Source organism: Leopardus geoffroyi, chromosome E2, assembly GCF_018350155.1.
Source record: "Leopardus geoffroyi isolate Oge1 chromosome E2, O.geoffroyi_Oge1_pat1.0, whole genome shotgun sequence".
Classification (NCBI taxonomy): Eukaryota; Metazoa; Chordata; class Mammalia; order Carnivora; family Felidae; genus Leopardus; species Leopardus geoffroyi.
In genome coordinates, this window is record NC_059335.1 from 13,846,491 (window position 1) to 13,864,828 (window position 18,338).

At 43.5% G+C, this 18,338-nt stretch overlaps 2 long non-coding RNA genes across 2 annotated transcripts in view; both read right to left on the bottom strand.

Moving 5' to 3' along the window:
- Positions 1–554: 554 nt before the first annotated feature.
- LOC123578915 lies at positions 555–2,834 on the bottom strand. Its single transcript, XR_006702565.1, has 2 exons — positions 2,727–2,834; positions 555–764 (listed from the first exon to the last, which is right to left on the bottom strand). It is a non-coding gene; the product is annotated as an uncharacterized LOC123578915 (long non-coding RNA).
- A 15,199-nt stretch (positions 2,835–18,033) lies between these two features.
- LOC123578914 overlaps positions 18,034–18,338 on the bottom strand; it is a 37,906-nt gene continuing 37,601 nt past the window's right edge. Inside the window, exon 4 of the long non-coding RNA XR_006702564.1 lies at positions 18,034–18,140. This is a non-coding gene — a long non-coding RNA (uncharacterized LOC123578914). The remainder of the gene's footprint in view (positions 18,141–18,338) is intronic.

Genomic DNA, 18,338 nt, shown 5'->3' on the forward strand with positions numbered 1-18,338 from the left:
TGCTATCAAACAGCATCGCATGCTATAGAGAAATCATTTGTGAAAGGAAGAGTCAATCTATGAAGCAAATTTCATTGTTGTCTTATTTTAGGAAGTTGCCACAACCAGGGGTGCCTGGATGGCTCAGTTGGTAGAGCATGTGACTCTTGATCTCACTGCGCTGGGCATGGAGCTTACTTCAGGAAAGAAGGAAGGAAGGAAGGAAGGAAGGAAGGAAGGAAGGAAGGAAGACAGAGTGGGAGGGAGGGAGAAGAAAGAAAGAAAGAAAGAAAGAAAGAAAGAAAGAAAGAAAGAAAGAAATTGCCATAGCCACCCCAACCTTCAGCAACCACCACCCTGATCCATCAGCAGCCATCAACATTGGGCAAGACCCTTCATCAGCAAGATTAGGACTTGCTGAAATCCCCAAAAATGGTTGGCATTTCTTAGCAGAGTATTTTTAAATTAACTAATTTTAACTATTAAACTTTGTTTCAGACATAATGCTATTGCACACCTAATAGACTATAGCATAGTGTAAACATAACTTCTATATACACTGGGAAACAAAAAAATTCATTTGACTCACTTTATCGGGCTACCCACTTCATTGCAGTGGCCTGGAATAACACCTGCAATATTTCCAAGGTATGTCTGTAGATCCTGTCTCTTGTATTCGAGTTGGGTCTTTGGAGGCTTCTGGTGATCCAGATGTGAATCTTTTAGTTGATGGGTTATAGAGAAGTCCAAAGAGATTTGGGGAAGAGGGTAGTCTGCGAGGATAGCTAGAGGGATCGGGACACAACTATTAACCAAATAGGGCAACGTTATTTCGATAGATCAACCACTAACTGTAGAGCCATGAGTGGATGAGGCTTATTATCAACTGTGAATGTACCATAAGTGAGTCAGCCACTCCTTGTTGATACCCACTTGGGTCCTCTTGACTTTGACACCCTCTTAGGGCACAACCCTGTATCCCATCTTGAACTCTGTCCTCCATCATCCATTCCATTTTGAGAAGCCAGAAGTCTTCCACCCTGGCCACCTCCTGGATGCGGAGGGCAACTTCAAGAAGCAAGAAGCCTTTGTTCCATTCTCCCTAGGTAAGTTGGGCCCATCCCCACCCGCTCTCCACCTCTCCCTTGTATGACTTTCTACCTTTGTCCAGCTCCAAACACCGGGTGAACATTTTTGAAAACGATGAGGATTCTGAAGGAAAGAGAAAGCAAGAAATATCCAAGGACAGAGACAGTGTGAGAGGGAAGGAAAAGGAGGGAGCACAATGGGGAAGATAGAGACTAAACTGATGATGGAGATTAGGTGAAAGACAAACACACACACATGCTCACACATGTACAGACAAAGAGCAGACACATGAATGATTCATTATTGAGGACCTGCTATGTGCCAAGAACTGAGAAAGGCATTTGAGCTTTTCTTTCAAAATAAAAATAACTTTATTGTTTTTTCTAATTTGTATCCAACAAGGAAACAATAAAATTGAAAGTGAAAATCATCTGTAATTCACTACCAAAACCAGGCTTTAAAAAAGTCTAAGTGGCTTTATTAACTGATTTATGAGTTAGGAAGAATCCCATCTAGCAAGTAGAGAGGAGCTCTAAAAAACCAGATGTGTTAATATTACAGAGGATGTCCTTCCAAATTTTTTATGAAATACATGCACACACACAATGGTAGGTGATGGATGGATGGATAGATAGATAAATAGGTAGATAAAAGAAAGGTAAGATGAAAAAGAGAACAGTAGGGAAGGGAAAAGAGGAAAATTAGTTGATTTACTTCTTATGAGACAGTTAAAATCCAAGCCCCAGACTAGAATGAGGCCCAGGAGGCACTGAGGGCATAAAAATATAAGGGATATTAACTCTTGTGGTTGTACAAGTGCTTTGATTCACTTATCAAACAGTTCAACTTTTAGCCACTGACTTGGAATTGATCATATGCTAAAATTTTAAATCTCCTTATGTCTATTCTGTGCTTATTTATACAGACCCATATTGACACTGATTCACTGATCTGTCTTTTCTAGCGCTACAATACTAGTTGAATTATTATACCCATATAATATCTTCTAATACTTTACAAGGGCTAGTCCCCCTCCATTCCTCTTCTTTCTCAGATAGTTATATGGTTCCTGTAACACATTTTGTTCTTCCAAGCTTAATTTTTTAAAAAAATTTTAACAGTTATTTATTTTTGAGAGAGAGACACACACAGTGCAAGTTGGGAAGGGGCAGAGAGAGAGGGAGACACAAAATCCAAAGCAGGCTCCAAGCTCTGAGCTGTCAGCACAGAGCCTGATGTGGGGCTCGAACCCACAAACTGTGAGATCATGACCTGAGCTGAAGTTGGACTCTTAACCGACTGAGCCATCCAGGCACCCCATTGTTCTTCCAAGTATACTTTTAAATGATTTTGTCAAGGTCTCAAAAAATCCCACTAGGGTTTTACCAGGATGAATTTAAATTTGCAGATTAATTTAGATAGCTTTGACAACTTTACAAATTTGAGATATCCCCAACAAAAGGTAATGGGTCCATTGAAGCCACTGTCATACCATTTGCTGGCAAGTGGGACTTTTGTTTTCTTAATTAGGTTTTACATATTTCTTGCTAAGTTTTTTTCTAAGAAACACAGGAGGAGATTGGGGCTATAGTTCAAAGTGCCTCTTTGTCTCACTGAGCTCAGGATGACATAGACATAACTCATGGTGGGGGGCTTACCCAGCAGACATTTATTTTCTCACAGTTGTGGAGGTTGAAAGTCTAAGATCAGGGTGTCACTATGGGTGGGTTCTCATGAAGCTTCTTCTCCTGGCTTGCAGACAGCTGCCTCCTTGCTATGTCCTCACAAGGCAGAGAGAGAGAGTTCTGGGCTCTGGTGTCTCTTCCTCTCTTTATACGGACACTAATCCCATCATACAGGCCCCACCCCTGTGACCTCATTGAAGAAGAAGGCCTCTTCTCCAAATACCATCACACTGGGAGGTAGGGCTTCAACATATGAATTTGGGGGTGCGGCGGGGGGGGGAACACAATTCAGGCCGTAACACTCTTTTTTTTTTTTTTTTTTTTTTTTATTTTTTTTTTCAACGTTTATTTATTTTTGGGACAGAGAGAGATAGAGCATGAATGGGGGAGGGTCAGAGAGAGAGGGAGACACAGAATCGGAAACAGGCTCCAGGCTCTGAGCCATCAGCCCAGAGCCCGACGCGGGGCTCGAACCCACGGACCGCGAGATCGTGACCTGGCTGAAGTCGGACGCTTAACCGACTGCGCCACCCAGGCGCCCCATCACTCTTTTAACATAGTATTTAAAATTTTTAAATGTTTATTTATTTTTGAGAGAGAGAGACAGAGTATGAATGGGGGAGAGGCAGAGAGAGAGGAAGACAGAATCTGAAGTAGCTCCAGGCTCTGAGCCATCAGCTCAGAGCCTGATGAGGGGCTCAAACCACCAACTGTGAGATCATGACCTGAGCCGAAATGGGATGTTTAATTGACTGAGCCACTCAGGCGCCCCTTAACATAGTATTTTAAATTGTTTTAATTAGTATATCAGAAGTTCAGTGGGCTTTTTGGGGGTAGGATATTTTTGTCAAAACTGGGCAATTTCCTTATATTACTTTTATCTATAATAGTTTTTTTAAATTTATTCTCTTGGTGTTAACATCTGAAAGTAATGATATTTTGACTTAATTTTTTCTTATGTTAAATCATAACATAAGATTTTCCCAATGTTGTGGGCTAGCACTTACAGAATCATGTTAAATAATAGTAACGATAGTGAGAAATCTTGACTGTTCTGAGCCTTAAGAAGGAATATTTTCTCAGGGAACCTGGGTGGTTCAGTCGATTAAGCATCTGACTCTTGATCTCAGCTCAGGTCCTGATCTCACAGTTTGTATGTTCAAGCCCCAGGTCAGGTTCTGTGCTGGCAGCACAGAGCCTGCTTGGGACTCTCTCTGTCTGCCCCTCCCCTGCTCATGTGCACACTCTCTGTCATAAATAAATATATGAGCTTAAAAAAAAAAGAATATTTTCTTTTTCTCTGTTAAGCTTAATGCTGTCTATGACCCTTTCCATATATTTTATGGTCATTCTATTATATATTCTTCTCAATTTTATTATTTTATTTTTTAATATGGAATTTATTGTCAAATTAGTTTCCATACAACACCCAGTGCTCATTCCAACAGGTGCCCTCCCCTATGACCCAGCAATAGCACTGCTAGGAATTTACCCAAGGGATACAGGAGTGCTGATGCATAGGGGCACTTGTACCCCAATGTTTATAGCAGCACTTTCAACAATAGCCAAATTATGTTTCTCAATTTTATCAACGTTTATTTATTTTTGGGACAGAGAGAGACAGAGCATGAACGGGGGAGGGGCAGAGAGAGAGGGAGACACAGAATCGGAAACAGGCTCCAGGCTCTGAGCCATCAGCCCAGAGCCTGACGCGGGGCTCGAACTCACAGACCGCGAGATCGTGACCTGGCTGAAGTCGGACGCTTAACCGACTGCGCCACCCAGGCGCCCCATTTTTCTCAATTTTAAATCAAATTAAGGAAAGACCTTTGCCCCCCTCTATTTTACATCAGATTCTTCATTTTTAAACATTTTGATCAGGATTTGATTTGGGTATTCTTTTGTTTTTTAATATTTTGAGAGAGAGCGCAAGTGGGTAAGGGGCAGAGAGAGATGGAGAGAGAGAATCCAAAGTAGGCTCTGCACCATCAGCACGGAGCCCAATGCAGGGCTTGAACTTACAAACCATGAGATCATGACCTGAGTGGAAATCAAGAGTTGGATGCTTAATTGACTGAGCCACCCAGGTGCCCTTGGTTTGAGTATTCTTAAATATCTTTTCGGCTCCTGTCATGATGGTCAAATTGTTTTTCTCCTTTGATCTGTCTAAAAAATAGTAGGTGTCTTAGTGTTGAATCATGCTGTCCCCTAGAGCTGGAATAAGAGAGGCCCAGGAGGGCAGGGGACTTGACCGAGGCCCCACAGAAAGTTGTGGCCTATGTTAGGGCGTGTGAGGCTGTGATGAACAACCTGAACATCTTGGCTTAAGGCCAACAAGTTAATTTCATGCTCACACAACGTTTATCCCCTCATCAAGTGATGGGCACATAGATTGTTTTCTCCTTTTGGTTCATGTGAATGGTGCCACTGTGGACACTGAATACAGGGTGGCCCTGCATTTGTTTTACTCTTCATCGGGAATGGAAAGCATTGTTTTTCATTCTCTGCCTTTGGGTCTCTGTGAAGACCCAGGCAGTACTGAAGATTGAATGAGGCCATACTGACAGAGGAGCTTGGCACCAAATGAGTGTTATTGAAGTGACTGCCATGTAAATAAATCCTCACCTTCGAGTTGAGGCTCCAGGAGGCAAAGTCACTGGCCTGAGGGCAGAGCTGGACACATAGGAGCCTGACGACTCCCAAAGGTGCCATGGAGAGAGATGGCCTGTAGGTAGCTAGTTCCTATGTTTGAGACAATAGATGTGGGGGTAGGGGGGTTCCAGTCAGGAAAAGTAACCCCTCTTTTCCCATTCCATCCTCTCTGCCTCAACCCCAGGCAGTTGCTTGGTCCCAGTGCTCAGGACAAGGGAGGCTGGGGGTCTGAGGTGGGTGAGAGACTTACTACATCTCAGATTACGGTCCTTAGACAGTCTGAGCTACAACTTCACAGCTGAGGGATAGGTCGCGGTTGAGGTCACACATGGAGCTAACCAATGTTCCTTCCCTTCCTTATTGGGGCTCCAGACAGCAAGACTCAGGCTCAACCGGAGCAGGTGGCCAGAAGGAAAGCTAGGGAAGCTATACTCTAATGTTAGGAGGAAAACAGGGCATTGATCTTTCCTCCAAGGGCTCTGGCCCATGGCTGTGCTGTGTGGGATTGAGGTTTCTTGGGAGGGGCTGAGGGAACAGTCCAGGGATTCTCCAGCAGGGGCAAGATCGGGGCTCCTGGCACCAGTCTTACGGGGAATCAGAGAATGGAGGGTGGAGCACAGAGAGAGCCAGGTGGGAAACTCTTGCCTTTTAGGACTTTGCTTTGGAAGTCTGGCAGTGTCACTTCCCCTGCATTCTACTGGCCAGTGCAGCTACGAATTCCACCCAGGTTCAAGAGGAAGGGAAGGAGAGGACATTGGATAGCCAACAAATCACACACATAACAAAGCAGGTTACCATCAACAAACATGCAGATATTTACAAATTACTTTGTTATCTAGTGTGCTCAGTACTTTATGATGTGGAAATGTTGGGGTTTGGAGCAAACAGTCAAGAAAGAATTCCTGGGGCACCTGGGTGGCTCAGTCGGTTAAGCGTCCGACTTCGGCTCAGGTCACGATCTCGTGGTCCGTGAGTTCGAGCCCCGCGTCGGGCTCTGGGCTGATGGCTCAGAGCCTGGAACCTGCTTCCGATTCTGTGTCTCCCTCTCTCTCTGACCCTCCCCCATTCATGCTCTGTCTCTCTCTGTCTCAAAAATAAATAAACATTAAAAAAAAAAAGAAAGAAAGAATTCCTGAGACATCTTCGGTGCAAAAGGTGGTTTTATTAAAGCACGGGGACAGGACCTATGGACAAAAAGAGCTGCACTGGGGTTTGTGAGGGCAATTATGTGCCTTCAAGTTGGGAGAGGGTTAGGGACATCACAAGCCTTGAAGGTATTTGTAAAACAAGGTTTCCAGGACTCTGAGGGGGCTAGCTATAGTTAGGAAAAGGTCATTTATGAATGTTTAGTAAAATCTCAGTCATGAGACCCTTCAGATGTTTATCAGTGGGCCATATGCTTGGAGAATGATTGTTAGAGAAGGTAGAGATAAAGGATGTTTTCAAAGGTATTTCTATTATGTTTAAAGTAGACACAGGACCCTGAGGCAGGGGTCTGGATAATGTTAAGCTAAGATTGCCGCTTACCCTTAGCAAAGGGTCAACATCCAGGCAGCTGAGATCCCAGATGAAGGTCACTGCCTGTCTCAAGGACTTGCCAATTGGCTGTAAGTTGTAAGGATACTTAATTTTTTTTCTTTTGCCTTTGTTTCCCACCTCACTTTACACTGTGTAAGAGACTTTGCCTCTTGTCAATAATTTATTATGAAGCATATAGCAATGTATTTATCTCTCCAAATTATTAAGTGTTTTGCAGTATAAGAGCACTTTGTAATTAATTACCAAACAATTTGACGTGGACAGATCATTTTGCATTTAAAAATATTCTTTGCTTTCAGCAAAACTGTTTGAGATTTGCAGAGTATTCTGTAGTATACAGAATGCCTTGTTGTTTACAGGGCATTTTGTAGTTTTTTAAAATAGTTTGACATTTACAAAGCACTTTAACATTTACAAAGATTCCAAATGGCCCAAGTGATAAGAGTATTTGTAAACACTGTATGTGGTTTGCACAGCATTTGATAACATAAAAAATTTTTCTCTTTACAAAAGACCTCAACAGAATGGCAGGGTGCATTGTTATGAAGTGATTTTCCATTTTACAGAGTTCATATTTATTAATTCCTTTGTAGCATTCACAAAAAAGCTGCCATTCACAAAGGGCTTTCCTTCTACCTATAGAACAGGTCAAAATAGAACAGCACTTGATGAAGGCTTAAATGTTTCCAAAGCACTTGGGGAGTAGTTTATAAGCCTTCCAGCTTTCATCCGATAAATGTTCATTTGGTGCCTACCTGGAACAGGCAGTGTGCTAAGGTGAAGGTTAAGCAACAAACCAGGGAGACGTCCTTGCCCTAGTGGAACTGCCATCAAGTGGGGGAGAAAATAAAAAAACAAAATCATGGCAGACAGTGATAAGCACTATGAAGAGAGAGCAGAATTGACAAACTTAGGAAATAAATAGGAAGAGGTAGGGAGCTTAGTTAGAGCAAAGGTTTTCAGTCACAGAGCACTGCAAAATACTTCCCCCAACAAACTGGGTGTCTACAAAGTGCTTTCCTGTTTACAAAGCACTTTTGAAGTCATCGTAACACTTGACTTTTAAAAAAAAATTTAATGTTTATTTATTTTTGAGAGAGAGAGAGAGAGAGAGAGAGAGAGAGACAAAGCACGAGCAAGGGAGGGGCAGAGAGAGAGGAAGGCACAGAATCCCAAGCAGGCTCCAGGCTCTGAGCTGTCAGCACACAGCCAGATGTGGGGCTCAAGCTCAGGAACTGGAAGATCATGACTTGGGCCAAAGTTGAATGCTTAACCTCCTGAACCTCCCAGGCGCCCCTTGACGCTTTTTTTAAAGTTTATTTATTTATTTTGAGAGAGAGACAGAGACAGAGAGAAAGTAGGGAAGGGGCAGAGAGAGAGATGTGGAGAGAGAGAATCTGAAGCAGGCTCTGTGCTGTCAGTGCAGTGCCTGATGCGGGGTTCAAACCCAGGAATAATGAGATCACAGACTGAGCTGAAACCAAGAATCGGATACTCAACTGACTGAGCCACCAAGTGCCCCCACACTTGACTCTTAAAATAACTTTGGCAGATGAATAAATATCATAAACTAGTCTTGATTCTGGAAGATATTATCTAGACCAACCCAACATCTCAGACATTAGGATCTAAGAAGGGAGGTGGTTATCCAATATCTCAAAGGAGATCAATGGGGTGGGCAAAACTTGGAATCCAGGATTCCGGACTCCTCACAACTTCCCCACTCTATCACAATGCATGTTTACAAAAACGAGCTGGAATTAAAAATTAAGGGGCGCCTGGGTGGCGCAGTCGGTTAAGCGACCGACTTCAGCCAGGTCACGATCTCGCGGTCCGTGAGTTCGAGCCCCGCGTCGGGCTCTGGGCTGATGACTCGGAGCCTGGAGCCTGTTTCCGATTCTGTGTCTCCCTCTCACTCTGCCCCTCCCCCGTTCATGCTCTGTCTCTCTCTGTCCCAAAAATAAATAAACGTTGAAAAAAAAAAAATTAAAAAAAAAAATTAAAGTCATGTCCATGTAGGACTTTTTACCCGTATGACACTTGATGGTCCCACTAAATAGTGGATGTCTGAGACCTGTCTTTTGGTCCTATTGGTTAGAGTATGGAATGGAAATGACTCCCCTGTTTAGTACCAATTTTCCCAGATTCACCAGTCCTTCCAAGGCTTTCTTGGAAAGCTGCTCCTTGTCAGTGAGATTCCCTGACACTTACTTCGTCCAGAGGAAACACAGGAAGAGGTTTACAAGGTGATTGGCCAGCTCACCCATACGCACTTGGCCACCAAGAAAAAAAATCTCTGAACTAAAGCTGCTCCTTGTGAGATCCAGAGACCCTGTAATCTCTCCCCTTGTTCAAGTGCTTTGCCCTCCTCAGAAGTCTTTGTTTCAACAATAACTCACCCCCAAGACAAGACTAGCTAGGGCCAGGAAAATTTGGAATGAGGGTCTTTATTCTAATGAGAGTCTCTTTTGTTTACCAAAGTGTACTGAGGGCCTTCTGCCAGGCTGTCTTTGGGAAGGAGACTTGTGTAACTCTCCTAGGATCACTCAATCCCAGGATATACTCTACCCCTAGCTTAATCCTTTATGACTTCACTGCTGTGAGAAGTGAGACATCATCTCTCTTAGCCTCGATGAGGAAGAGACATTCAAGGAGGATCCCATCTTTATCCCCTTCTCTTGAGGTAAGCAGACCACATCTACTCTCCACATTTAGGGTCTTGGGATGGGGACTGACTTTTCCTACTGGACCAGGGAATAGCAGTGGACCCTATTTATTCAGTCTCCCTATGGGAAACAAATAGACAAATTTTAAATATAAGAAAATGAGATAAGGATGCCTGGGTGTCTCAGTCAGTTAAGTGTCTGACTTCAGCTCAGGTCATGATCTCGTGGTCTATGAATTTGAGCCCTGCATCAGGCTCTGTGCTGACAGCTTGGAGCCTGGAGCCTGCTTCGGATTCTGTGTCTCTGTCTCTCTCTTTTCCCCTTCCTTCCCCCTCAAAACTAAACATTAAAAAACTTTAGAATAATAATATTAAAACTATAGTCCTAAGTATAGTGTTTTGCTAAGTTCTGTGAGTTGTTCTAGTGAATTAGTGAACTACTGAGAGGGCTGTAGGAAGCCCCGAATTTGTAGCCAGCTAGGCAGAAGTGTGGATGGCTTGGGGATACCTGAAATTTGTAGGTAGAATCTGAAGTGGGGACAGTCCTGTGGATGGAGCCCTTAAACCTGTGGAATCCGACGCGAATGCCAGGCAATCAGTGTCAGAATGGAATTGAATCACAGGCCACCTCACTGGTGTCAGCGAATGAATGATGAGACAGACACAGGAGCAAAGGAAGTATGTGAGGGAAAGAATCAGGGAAAGAAGGAGAGGAGGAGGGGCCAAGGAAAAGAAGGGCAAGACCAGAAGGAGGGGGAATAGTGGGTAATAGAGTGACAAAGACACTCAGGAAGATGGTGAATGAATGAGTGAGTGAATAAATGAATGAATAAATGAAATGACCTTTTATGTGCCAGGCGATGTAGCAGGTATGTTCGTATGGTTTGGTAATGCATATTATGTAAATAATATATAATGTAAATAATGTATAATGCATATTTATTATGTATATATATGTATTATGCATGTGTATAATAGATTTTATATGTATATGCCAGAAAATCTGTTTGTTAATACCTGAATCCAACTGAAAGTCTGGAGTCCTTCATTCTGGGGCCCAAGCTAATGGGGAAGCAGCTACCTCTCCTGCTCCTCTCCTGCTCCTCTCCTGCCGATGACAGCAGCCTAAGAAGCTATCAAACCTGGGCAGCAGAGTTAAAGCATCTGTTTGCATCCCATTGGTTAAAGCAAGTCACATGGTCAAGTCCAACATGGAGGGGTCTATATATTCTGCCCACAATGGGAGGTGTTGCAAAGGTACATGGCAAAGAATGTGGGTGTGTATATTCCTATAACAGAGGAGTGAAAATTTGGGAACAAATCAGTCTCTCTCAGGGAGTAAGGTTCTTCCCTTACCCAGTCACCATATAGCCAGAGGTCAGGCATGTGGTCCAATCTATATTCATCAAGCGGTCATTCCTTGGAGTTTGAGTCTTGAGTCACTGGCAAGGAAGGAGAGACAGTAGCCATGGAATCTATGACTCATTTATGTCTTTCCAAAACATTTTTCTCTGTTTAAGAATCAGAGTCATGCCTATCCCCTGTACCAAACACTTCTACCACTTCTTATCTCTAGAGTGACTCTTCTTTAAGGGCTCACACTTTCTACGAGTTCTGCCCTGTACATTACTTAGAGTATCTATTCTTCCTAAGCCATCCAGTTGTTAATATTTTTTAAAAATTTTTTAATGTTCATTTATTTTTGAGATAGAGAAAGAGAGACAGTGAGCAGGAGAGAGGCAGAGAGAGGGAGACACAGAATCTGAAGGAGACTCCAGGCTCTGAACTGTCAGCACAGAGCCTGACGCAGGACTTGAACTCACGGACCATGAGATCATGACCTGAGCCGAAGTCAGACGCTCAACTGACTGAGCCACCCAGGGGCCCCAAGTTGTTAATATTTTTTTAATCCCCACATTCAAACATTCATGTAAGCCTTCAGCAACATGAGTTCTGCCACAGTCCATCCTTGTAGACCTCTTGCCCCCAGGTTTTTCTTGTTACAACAGTTTTAGGAGCCCTGAAGGATTCAGTACTTAGGAGAGAGTCCAGAAGATACTTGGAAAAGTGTTCTGGAAAGGAAGCCATCAGAGTCTCAGAATCTGCTTTTGGGAAAAAAGCTGGTTGATTCCTTCTACATTAGTTTCTGTGATTTACATCATGTGACCATGTTCTCTTCTCCAGAGATTCCACATCTGCACCAAAAGAAGGCAGCTTTCTACAGGCTGGATGGGTGGTCAATGAGATTGACAAAAATCTGGCCAAAGGGACACTTTGAAATTATTCCCCACCCCTGGTGCCTTCCAAAGGGATGTTTTGGGCAGTCATATCATTTTTACTACATTACCTCACTGTCTTGTACACAGTTGTTTGGCTTAAAGACAATCTTCAAAAAGACAATCTTCTCATCTGCTGAGAGGACAAGGAGTCAATCCATGGGTTAGATCAATCCAATTCACTTTTCCAACACCATGAACCCAAAGTCACTTTGCTTGAGTAAGTCACGATGCCAGGGAAAGCCAGAAACACATTCAAGCCAAATGTTGTGGGTTCACAAAAGCCTTCAAGTAGGCATGTTGAGGGAAGAAAAACAGGAAGCTATGAGTCCCCAGGGAGATACTGAGAGATACAGCCTTAATTCCCATAATGTGTTCCGTGAAAGTACTTTCTGTATTTTTACTTGCATTTCCTTAACTCAATCTCAACAGGGAAATTATCCTGGGTGGGCTTGGCTTAATCACCAGCCCAGTCAGACCCTTCATCCACCAGCTCAAATAGAAGCAAGTGGGGAAGTCAGACTTTCAGGAGAAGGGGCATCAGACTCCCTCCCTGACTGGAGGAGTGTGAAAGCATTTATAGGTGTGTCTAAAACCCATCACGACATCCTTGAAAAGGTTTGGGAGAGAATAGGAATAGGTTTGTGGGCCACTGTTTGTGGTGCTGATGAGTGGTTGCCTTTCGGGCCTGTGGCTACTTTTCCCAGCCCTGAAACAATGGGACTCGCACAAACCTCTCCAAGCATCTGACGCAGCAGAGGAAGGAATGATATGGAAAGAAAAGGAAGGGTGCCTGGACAGAGGGAGAAACAAACGTACAAAATCTGCTGAGGTGGCAGCATCACAGACAGCTAGGAGGAAGCAGAGATTTGTATTGACATCATTTTCCAATAATTGCGCCTCTTAAGAAGTACGTATTTTGTTCTCACTGGGGGTGGAGCTCTTGTGCCATTGATATAGTACAATTGATAGCTTTCGTTGTGCCCTCCCAGCTTCCGCTCCTCCTTCTTCAGATAGCACCGGTACTTAGCTCTGGGTATCTCAACATCCCCACTAGATGAAATCTACTTGGGGGTTGATCAAGTTGCCCCATGCAAGTTTCCCTGGCCACATGACCCCAGTCAGGTCCACCAGGTACTTAGTCCTCTCTGGATTTTGAATTTTGAGTGGTTGAGTGCCGCAAACAATGAGAACCCAGACACCGTACTGTGGCTTCCAGACCTAGCTGTCAATCAACACACCCCTGTCCCACTGGCCTCTCTCTTTCCTGAACCTCAGGAGTCCTTTCAGGCTGAGGACTGCTACAGTTGCTGCTCCCTTTACCCGCGATTCTCTTTCCTCTTTATTTCTCAACTGGCTTCACTTTCATCCTCCAGACCTCTGCATAAATGCTCTCTTTAGGAGATTGAATCAACTTATTTAAAGTAGCCCTCTAGGGGAGCCAGGGTAGCTCAGTCCGTTAAGCAGCTGACTTCAGTTCAGGTCATGATCTCACACTCCGTGAGTCTGAGCCCCATGTTGGGCTCTGTGCTGACAGCTCAGAGCCTGCAGCCTGCTTCAGATTCTGTGTCTCCCTCTCTCTCTGCCCCTACTCTACTCACACTCTGTCTCTGTCTCTCTGTCTAAAAATAAACATTAAAAACATTAAAAACAAATAAATAAAGTAGCCCTCTAATTAAATTACTTTTAATTTTCTTACTCTGTTTTTTCTTTTTTACATTTTTATTTATTTTTGAGAGAGAGAGAGAGTGCGCACAGGCACAAGCAGTGGAGGGGCAGAGAGAGGGAGACACAGGATCTGAAGCAGGCTCTGAAGCAGGCTCTGCACTGTGAGCGCAGAGCCCAGTGGAGGGCTCGAACTCACAAACTGTGAGATCATGACCTGAGCCTAAATCAAGAGTCGGCAGCTTAACTGACTGAGCCACCCAGGTGCCCCACTCTGTTTTATTTTCTTGGTCCCACTTACTAGCCAACACCTTATGTATGTATTAACTTGTTTATTATAGTCTACTTCCTCTACACTACGACGTCACTCTCTGCAGTATCTGTAGTGCCTGGAACACTGCCTGGCCCACACTAAGATCATATGGTCTTTTTCCCCTTTGACCTATTAATGTAATGGCTTACGTTAATACATTTCCTAATACTGAAACATCTTCTGTTTTTTAGACTTAGGAGAACTGAGGCTCAGATATCTAGAAGGGACTTTTCCAAAGTCACATAATCAGTCTGTTATGTTTCTCTAGGTCCTTTCCTTTTTTGTTGGGATTGCAGCAAGAGGGTTCCAAATAGATCAAAGAGACATTAAAAAAATTAAAAATAAGAAAAATGCACAGCTTAAACAGTCCAAGGCTAGGATGACAGCTCCATGTGTCTAGGGCACCATGAAATCAAGGACTTAGGTGCCTTCTTCCTGCCCGGCCACTTTCAGCGAGTGCTTTAGTTCCTATGTTGTGCTTTTTTTATCTGCCTGGTTTCACATCCTTGCCTGGTTCCACGTTAGAATTAGCAAGAAGCAAGGATGTATGGGATTTTTGAGGTGGAAACCAAGGAGCAGCCATTTTTCTTTGAAGACTGCCGTAAATCAGAGACATTGGGAGACAGATTTAGAATTGGTGAAGGGTTCTGATTTGCCCTCGATCTTATTTTTCTACATACAACTCTCCTTCCCAACCGCTGGTCCTGCTGATCAAAAGTGGTCCCAAACCCACCACCAGCCATCTCACTTTGAACTCACAGAAGTGGTAGCCCAAAAAGCCAATAAGCTTCTAGAGAAGTTCCTCCCCCTTCGTGGTCTTTCTCTAACAATGGATGTGCCTAACATCCAGATTTCTGACTCACTCATCCGTCTCAGGGCTGTTTAATGAGCTTTCTCTGGTTCTTGATTCCCTGTTCAGATCTTTGTCTTTCTAGCTAGTCCCACCATTTTGTAAGGTCTAATTTCTATAATAAATTCCTTATTCTGTAGTATTATAGTCACTTGAGTGGACTCAGGAATGAATCTTGCAGCCTCAGCCAAGCCTTCGGATCAGTTCAGCCCCAGGCAGCAACCTCACGAGAGACCCAAAATAAAGTTTCCACCAGTATCATTTCTACCCAGTGTACCTAGTCTCTGTTGTTTCATATTTACTATGGCTTTACAGTTTGCATGGCTCAGGATATGAGAACAGAACGGCACAGAAGGGATATCTTTGGCAACTCATCTGGATGCACCTGAATCCACTTGGGACGTCTCAGTCCAGCCCAAAGAAACTTGGCAGCATCTGAAGAGTCTCAGAGGTCTTAAAAGCTCCTGAAATGGTACCAGGCCTCAGAATCTCTCTCCAGTTTCTTCCTCTGTATGAAGTGGATGTGGCACATAATAGCATGAAAGATACAGAGCAGATAGCCAGAAGGTGGTGGGCCTGTCCTGAATGCACTTCTTAGCACATCTACAACAATGGGTGCTCACCACATGGTTAACTTCTATACACTTAGATGACTGTCTTCATCCAGTACGTGGCTGCTGCTGGTTGGGTTCTTTGGGAAGCAGACTCTGACATGGAGTTTGGTCTGTAGGATAGTTATTAGGGAGTGTTGTTGGCATCAACCAACACCCATAGAAGGGAGACCAGGAAGCAGGAGTGGGTGGAGGAAGAAGTTAGCTCTGTGGCTGATTCCATCCCAGCCTCGGCTAACTCCATGGGTGCTCTGGAGCAATATGGCTCATCAGAATTGTCCTGCATCTCCATCAATCGCTGAAGTGGGCTGCCCCAGAAAAGGCATGACCTTGGGTGAGGTGCACCCCCCCACCTCTAACTTGTATAGAAAGTTTGATTCAACATGCAATATTTTCCAGCAAAAAGGCAACGTACAGGAAGGGGTGCTGTACACAACTGCTGCAGAAACAAACACAATGTTGGAAAAGAAAGAAAAAAAGGTGGGATTTATTGGTGCTATTTTCCTGCACTCGAAACTAGACGGGCCGTTGCCATTAGCTCCAAAGTAGAAGAAAACAAAGCTGACACTGAAATAGCAACATACAGGCTAATGTCAACATCAGTGAAATTTACTCACTGACTCACCCAACAGAAGGTCACTGCCAACAAGTGTTACTCTACACATCCATTACTTAAATATACAATTTCATTTTTTTCCAGTTTTTCTTTCTTTTCTTTTCTTTTTTGTTTTTTTGTTTGTTTGTTTGTTTGTTTGTTTTTAAGTTTTAATGCAAAGCCAACATCTTTGCTATCCTGGTGAGCATGCCCTTTTGCTCAGAGGGTCTCCTTCTTTGTTGAGCAGAGGTGGACCCTGAGGCTGACAGCTGGGGGCCAGTGACACTCTCAGCCACTGGGCTTGCAATTCTGCCTTGAAGGAGGGTGGGGACGACAAAGCTAATCCACCATAATGGGTCACAGGAATCCCACATCTAAGGGGTAAATATTATTTTTAAAATTTTTTTAATGTTCATTTTATTTTTTATTTAAAGAAAAAATTTTTTTAACGTTTATTTATTTTTGAGACAGAGAGAGACAGAGCATGAACAGGGGAGGGGCAGAGAGAGAGGGAGACACAGAATCTGAAACAGGCTCCAGGCTCTGAGCTGTCAGCACAGAGCCTGACGCGGGGCTCGAACTCACAGACTGTGAGATCATGACCTGAGCCGAAGTCGGACGCTTAACCGACCAAGCCACCCAGGCGCCCCTATTTTTTATTTTTTAAAAATTCTTTTTAATGTTTATTTTTGAGAGACAGAGAGAGCACGAGTGGGGGAGAGGCAGAGAGAGATATGGAGACACAGAATCTGATGCAGGCTCCAGGCTCCAAGCTGTCAGCAAAGACCCAGACATGGGGCTCAAACTCACAAACCATGGGATCATGACCTGGTAGAAGTAGATTGCTTAACCAACTGAGCCACCCAGATTCCCCTAGGGCGTAAATATTATGGAACATGTTTCCTCTTCATTGGCTTAAATGTTTTTGATCCTTAATGAGCCTTTGGCTTTCCTTTTGCACAACTGAAGGGCTCACTGAAGCATCTTTCCCTAAAGAAAAAGGACTAAAACATGTCTTAATGCTAATTACAGTCAGAAAACTTTGGGCTTCCTCAAAATAGCAGTTTGGTCCTCTTTTCTAGCCTTTTGGATTTAAAAATTGTCAGGTCCTTGAAAATAGATGTTCAAACAAAAACTTTAACATGGATGTTTGTAGCAACACTATTCACAACAGTCAAGAGGTGGACACAACCCAATTGGCCATCAGCACCAAAATGTGTTCTATCCATACAATAAAATATTATTCAGCCATAAAAAGGAACAAAATTCTGATTCATGCTCCAACACTGAAACATTTTGAAAGCCTTGAAAACATGTTAAGTAGAAGAAGCCAATCGAGGGGAGCCTGGGTGGCTCAGTTGGTTAAGCGTCTGACTTTAGCTCGGGTTATGATCTCATGATTCATGACTTCAAGCCCCACGCTGGGCTCTGTGCTGACAGCTTGGAGCCTGGAGCCTGCTTCAGATTCTGTGTCTCCCTCTCTCTCTGTCCCTCTCCTGATTGTGCTCTGTCTGTCTGTCTGTCTCTCTCTCAACATAAATAAACATTAAAAAGAAGAAGAAGAAGAAGAAGAAGAAGAAGAAGAAGAAGCCAGTCACAGAAGACCACATATCACAGTTGACTCTTGAACAGCGTAGGGGTTAGGTGGCACTGACCTCTTTTGTAGTTGAAAATCCATAATTAACTTTGACTCCCCCCAAACGTAACTACTAATATTTACTATTGACCAGAAGTCTTACCAATAATATAACCAGTTGATTAACACATATTTGGTGTGTTATATACAATCTATATTATATTCTTATAATAAAGGAAGCTAGAGAAAAGAGAATGTTATTAAGAAAGTCATAAGGAAAGGGTGACTGGGTGACTCAGTCAGTTAAGCATCCAACTCTTGATTTCCTCTCAGATCATGATCTTGCAGTTCATAGGTTCAAGCCTCATGTTGGGCTCCGTGCTGACAGTGTGGAACCTGCTTAGGATTCTCTCTCTCTCTCTCTCTCTCTCTCTCTCTCTGCCTCTCCTTTGCTCTCTCTCTCTCTCTCTCTCTTGAAAATAAATAAATAAACTTAAAAAAAAGAAAATCATAAGGAAGAAAAAATACATTTACAGGGATATCCTTGGAATCTCACCTGGGTTCACCTGAATCCACTTGGGACATCACAGTCCAGGCCAAAGAAACTTGGCAGCATCTGAAAAGTCCCCCAGATCTTAGAAGTTCCTGAAACGGTACCAGGTCTCAGAATCTCTCTCCAGTTTCCTCCCTGTGTGGTGTATGAAGTGGTTGTAGCACATATCAATATGGCAGACACAGAACAGACAGCCAGCAGGTGGTAGGCATGTCCTCAATGTACTTCTTAGCACATCCAAAGCAATCCACACATGTTTATTGGGGGGAAAAATCCACATATAAGCAGAC